This window comes from Arachis ipaensis, chromosome B5 (genome assembly GCF_059453495.1).
Source record: "Arachis ipaensis isolate K30076 ecotype BB chromosome B5, ASM5945349v1, whole genome shotgun sequence".
NCBI lineage: Eukaryota > Viridiplantae > Streptophyta > Magnoliopsida > Fabales > Fabaceae > Arachis > Arachis ipaensis.
The window spans coordinates 61,704,350-61,710,737 of record NC_142440.1 but is presented as its reverse complement, the minus strand read 5'-3'; the positions used below and the strand labels follow the sequence as shown (position 1 = coordinate 61,710,737).

Below are 6,388 nucleotides of genomic sequence, written 5' to 3'. Positions count from 1 at the left end.
TGCCATCTCCAGTGAGATTCTTGCAGCTTGTACCTCAATGATCCCTAGCTTCTCCATTACAGAGAGAGGCATGAGGTTTATGCTTGACCCTAGGTCACACAGAGCTTTCTCAAAGGTCATGGTGCCTATGGTACAAGGTATTGAGAACTTTCCAGGATCTTGTCTCTTCAGAGGTAATTTCTGCCTAGTCAAGTCATCCAGTTCTTTAGTGAGCAATGGAGGTTCGTTCTCCCAAGTCTCATTACCAAATAACTTGGCGTTTAGCTTCATGATTGCTCCAAGGTAATTAGCAACTTGCTCTTCAGTAACATCTTCATCCTCTTCAGAGGAAGAATACTTATTAGAGCTCATGAATAGCAGGAGTAAATTTAATGGAATCTCTATGGTCTCTGTGTGAGCCTCAGATTCCCATGGTTTCTCATCAGGGAATTCCATGGAGGCCAGTAGACGTCCATTGAGGTCTTCCTCAGTGGAGATCACTACCTCTTCCTCCTCTCCAGGTTCGGCCATGTGAGATGTGTTTATGGCCTTGCACTCTCTCTTTGGATTCTCTTCTGTATTGCTTGGGAGAATACTAGGAGGGAGTTTAGTAATTTTCTTACTCAGCTGACCCACTTGTGCCACCAAATTTCTGATGGAGGACCTTGTTTCATTCATGAAAATTTGAGTGGTTTTAATTAGATCAGAGACTATAGTTGCTAAGTCAGAGTGGCTCTGCTTAGAATCCTCTGTCTGTTGCTGAGAAGATGATGGAAAAGGCTTGCTATTGCTAAACCTGTTTCTTCCACCATTACTGTTGTTGAAACCTTATTGAGGTCTCTGTTGATCCTTCCATGAGAGATTTGGATGATTTCTCCATGAAGGATTATAGGTGTTTCCATAGGGTTCTCCCATGTAATTCACCTCTTCCATTGCTGGGTTCTCAGGATCATAAGCTTCTTCTTCAGATGAAGCTTCTTTGGTACTGCCTATTGCTGCTTGCATTCCAGACAGACTCTGAGAAATCATATTGACTTGTTAAGTCAATATTTTATTCTGAGCCAGTATGGCATTCAGAGTATCAATCTCAAGAACTTCTTTCTTCTGATTTGTCCCATTATTCACAGGGTTCCTTTCAGAAGTGTACATGAATTGGTTATTTGCAACCATCTCAATGAGTTCCTGAGCTTCTGCAGGCGTCTTCTTCAGATGAAGAGATCCTCCAGTAGAGCTGTCCAATGACATCTTGGACAGTTCAGACAGACCATCATAGAAGATACCTATGATGCTCCATTCTGAAAGCATGTCAGAAGGGCACACCTTCTGATTAATTGCTTGTATCTTTCCCAAGCTTCATAGAGGGATTCACCTTCCTTCTGTCTGAAGGTTTGGACTTCCACTCTAAGCTTACTCAATTTTTGAGGTGGAAAGAACTTTGCCAAGAAGGCATTGACTAGCTTTTCCCAAGAGTTCAGGCTTTCCTTAGGTTGTGAATCCAACCATATCCTAGCTCTGTCTCTTACAGCAAAGGGAAAAAGCATAAGTCTATAGACCTCGGGATCAACCCCATTGGTCTTGACAGTGTCACAGATTTGTAAGAATTCAGCTAAGAACTGATGAGGATCTTCCAATGGAAGTCCATGAAACTTGCAATTCTGTTGCATCAGAGAAACTAATTGAGGCTTAAGCTCAAAGTTGTTTGCTCCAAAGGCAGGGATTGAGATGCTTCTCCCATAGAAGTCGGTAGTAGGTGCAGTAAAGTCACCAAGCACCTTCCTTGCATTGTTGGCATTGTTGTTGTTTTCGACTGCCATGGCTTCTTCTTGTTTGAAAATTTTTGTTAGGTCCTCTACAGAGAGTTGTACTTTAGCTTCTCTTAGCTTTCTCTTTAAGGTCCTTTTAGGTTCAGGATCAGCCTCAACAAGAATGCTTTTGTCCTTGCTTCTGCTCATATGAAAGAGAAGAGAAGAAGAAAGTATGGAATCCTCTATGTTGTAGTATAGAGATTCCTTGAAGTGTCAGAGGAAAAAAAGAATAGAAGGAGAAGGTAGAAAAAGAAGAATTCGAACTTATCAAGAGGGATAGAGTTCGAATTGTTGATAGTGGAGGAGTGTTAGTCCTTTAAATAGAAGGATGTGAGAAGAGGGGAAGAATTTTCGAAATTAAAGTAAAAGATTTTGAAATAATTAAAAGAAATTTTGAAAATTTGATTGATGATTTTTGAGAATTAAAGTTGGGAAAGAAATTAAGTGATTTTTGAAAAAGATTTTTGAAATTAGAAATAAAAAAGATATGATTGAAAATTATTTTGAAAAAGATGTGATTAAGAAGATATGATTGAAAAGATATGGTTTTAAAAAGATATGATTGAAAGGATATAATTGAAAAATAATTTAAAAAGATTTGATTTTAAAATTAATGACTTGGCTAACAAGAAATTTAAAAGATATGATTCAGATATTAAACCTTTCTTAACAAGAAAGCAACATACTTGAAATTTTTGAATCAAATCAGTAATTGTTAGCAAGTATTTTCGAAAATAGTAAAAAAAATGGAAAGAAATTTATTTTGAAAAGATATGATTGAAAAGATATGATTTAAAAAAGATTTGATTTTGAAAACTTATGAAAACTTGAAAAAAATTTGAATTAAAAAGAAAATCTTCCCTCTTATGTCATCCTGGCGTTAAACGCCCAGAATGGTATCCATTCTGGCATTTAACGCCCAGCAAGGGTACCTGGCTGGCGTTTAAACGCCAGTTTTCCTTCTTCACTCGGCATTTTGAACGCCCAGCTTTTTCTGTGTAATTCCTCTGCTGCATGTTCTGAATCTTCAATTCTCTGTATTATTGACTTAAAAAGACATAATTTTGAAAATTTTTTGGATTTTTAATGATGAGGAACAATCAAAATGCAATTAAACATGGAAAACTAAGATCAAATACATAATGCATGCAAGGCACCAAACTTAAAAGTTTGTATACTAAGGACTATAACAATTTGAAAAATGCATGTGAGAAACAACTAAACACACAAAACAAGGGAATTTAAAGATCAGAGCAAGGAAATCATCAAGAACATCTTGAAGATCAATGACGAACATAATGCATGTAATTTTCGAAAATTAGAAGAATAAAGACATGCAATTGACACCAAACTTAAAATTAGACACTAGACTCAAAGAAGAAACATAGAATATTTTTTATTTTTATGGTTTTATAAAATTTTTTTTGTGATTTTTCGAAAATTGAGTGGAAAAGAAAATAAAGGGATTCAAATTTTTTATAAGAATTCCAGGAATCATTGCAATGCTAGTCTAAGACTCCAGCCCAGGAATTAGACATGGCTTACTAGCCAGCCAAGCTTTCAAAGAAAGCTTCGGTCCAAAACACTAGACATGGCCAATGGCCAGCCAAGCTTTAGCAGATCATTGCTCACAACAGCAAAATTGATAGAAATCAACAAGCTCTTGTGATGATAAGTTGAAACCTCGGTCCAAAAGATTAGACATGGCTTCACAGCCAGCCAGACTTCAACAAATCATCATGAAACTCTAGAATTCATTCTTAAAAACTCTGAAGAACAAAATAGAAATTTTTTTTTTGTATTTTTGAAAATTTTTTTTCGAAAATAAAAAGTAAAAAGCTTAAACATAAAATAAAATTACCTAATCTAAGCAACAAGATGAGCCGTCAGTTGTCCAAACTCGAACAATCCCCGGCAACGGCGCCAAAAACTTGGTGCACGAAATTGTGATCATCAACAATGGCGCCAAAGACTTGGAGCTCTCAAACGTGAATCACACTTTGTCACAATTCCGCACAACTAACCAGCAAGTGCACTGGGTTGTCCAAGTAATACCTTACGTGAGTAAGGGTCGATCCCACGGAGATTGTCGGCTTGAAGCAAGCTATGGTCATCTTGTAAATCTCAGTCAGGCGGATTCAAATGGTTATGGAGAATTGATAATTAAAAGATAAATAAAATATATAATAAAGATAGAGATACTTATGTAATTCATTGGTGAGAATTTCAGATAAGTGTATGAAGATGCTTTGTTCCTCCTGAATCTCTGCTTTCCTATTGCCTTCATCCAATCATTCATACTCCCTTCCATGGCAAGCTTTATGTTGGGCATCACCGTTGTCAATGGCTACTTCTCGTCCTCTCAGTGAAAATGTTCCAAATGCGCTGTCACCGCACGACTAATCATCTGTCGGTTCTCGATCATGTTGGAATAGGATCCATTGATCCTTTTGCGTCTGTCACACGCCCAACAATCGCGAGTTTGAAGCTCGTCACAGTCATCCCTTTCCAGATCCTACTCGGAATACCACAGACAAAGTTTAGACTTTCCGGATCTCAAGAATGACCGCCAATAGTTCTAGCCTATACCACGAAGGTTCCAATCTTGGATTAGAAACCCAAGAGATACGCATTCAAGCCATTGCTAGTAGAACAGAGGTGGTTGTCAGGAACATGTTCATAGGTGAGAATGATGATGAGTGTCATGGATCATCACATTCATCAAGTTGAAGAACGAATGAATATCTTAGAGAAGAAGTAGGCGTGAATTGAATAGAAGAACAACAATAATTGTATTAATTCACGAAGAACAGCAGAGCTCCACACCTTAATCTATGGTATGTAGAAACTCCACCATTGAAAATACATAAGAACAAAAGGTCCAGGCATGGCCGAATGGCCAGCCTCCCAAAGAGGGTTCAATTATCAAAACATGATTCAAAGATGAAAATGCAATAGCAAAAGGTCCTATTTATAGAGAACTAGTAGCCTAGGGTTATAGAAATAAGTAATTAATGCAGAAATCTTCTTCTGGGCCCACTTGGTGTGTGCTTGGGCTGAGCATTGAAGCTTCCATGTGTAGAGACTTTTCTTGGAGTTAAACGCCAGCTTTTTGTGCCAGTTTGGGCATTTAACTCCAGCTTTTGTGCCAGTTCTGGTGTTTTGACGCCAGAATTCTTAAGCTGACTTGGAATGCCTGTTTGGGCCATCAAATCTCGGGCAAAGTATAGACTATTATATATTGCTGGAAAGACCAGCATGTCTACTCTTCAACGCAATTGAGAGCGCGCCAATTGGGCTTCTGTAGCACTAGAAAATCCACTTCAAGTGTAGGGAATTCAGAATCCAACAGCATCTGCAGTCCTTTTTCAGCCTCTGAATCAGATTTTTGCTCAGGTCCCTCAATTTCAGCCAGAAAATACCTGAAATCACAGAAAAATACACAAACTCATAGTAAAGTCTAGAAATGTGATTTTTATTTAAAAACATAATAAAAACTAACTAAAATATACTAAAAACATACTAAAAACAATGCCAAAAAGCGTATAAATTATCCGCTCATCAGACGCGTATGCACAAGCTGCGCGCACGCGTGGGGGTGATTGCGCCAGTAGCACAATGTCAGCATGAACCTTGCACAACTCTCTGATCGAAGTACCGGGAGTTGGCTGTAAAAGTATCGACGCGCATGTGGACGGTGCCCGCACGCGTGGGTTCAGTAGAGAGCGGATTGACGCGTAAGCTTCAGGTATGCTTATGCGTGGGTGGGAGTTGTGCTCCCAGCACAGTGGTCGCACGATGTTTGTGCAACTCTCTGGAAAAATGTACGAAGAGGTGGGGTTGTGCGATCGATGCAGACGCGTCATCCACGCTTACGTGTGGATGCGCAGATCAGCAAAGGGATACGTACGTATCATGTGCGCGTACATGTGAGATGAGTCATGCAGAGGGCTTAGTGTTGGCCCAGCTCAGGCATAACTCTTGAGAAAAATATACCAGAGAATGAGGAGACGCAACCGACGTGTACGCGTCAAGCACGCTCGCGTGTGGAATGCCCGATCATGTTTAAGGACGCGTACGCGTCATGTGCACGTATGCGTAAGAGGGGTTTGGCGTGGGGCTCAGTGCTGGCTCAAATCTTGCACAACTCTCTCGTCGAAGTACCAGGAGTTGCGAAAGGCCAACGACGCGTACGCGTCTCGTACGCCCACGCGTGGGTACCCCTTTTTTTTCATAGACATGAAGGGATGCATTTTCATCACAAATTTAGTAGGCAATTAAACTAAAGAGATAAAAAACACTCAAAAATCTATGTAATGCTCAAAATGGAGTGGTGTCTTCCACATTAAGGATCCAACCTACTTAAGATCAATGCAAACCTTCATGAACATCACAACTTAGCACAATAAAGTCTATCTAAACAATCAAAAACTAATCATTCACCAAATCAAGCAGGAGTTCAAGATTATATATAAAAGAGACAAAAAAGGTAGATCTCACCATGGTGGGGTGTCTCCCACCTAGCACTTTTGTTTAATGTCCTTAAGTTGGACGGTTACTAGCTCAATTCTCTTTGCCATTAGGTGCATCTTTCAAAAGGAACA

At 39.2% G+C, this 6,388-nt stretch overlaps 1 non-coding gene across 1 annotated transcript; it reads left to right on the top strand.

The window, feature by feature from the left end:
* The first annotated feature begins 1,282 nt into the window (after window positions 1–1,282).
* On the top strand, window positions 1,283–1,388 carry LOC148564399 (small nucleolar RNA R71). The gene has a single exon (XR_015884953.1). It is a non-coding gene; the product is annotated as a small nucleolar RNA R71 (small nucleolar RNA).
* The last annotated feature ends 5,000 nt before the right edge of the window (window positions 1,389–6,388 follow it).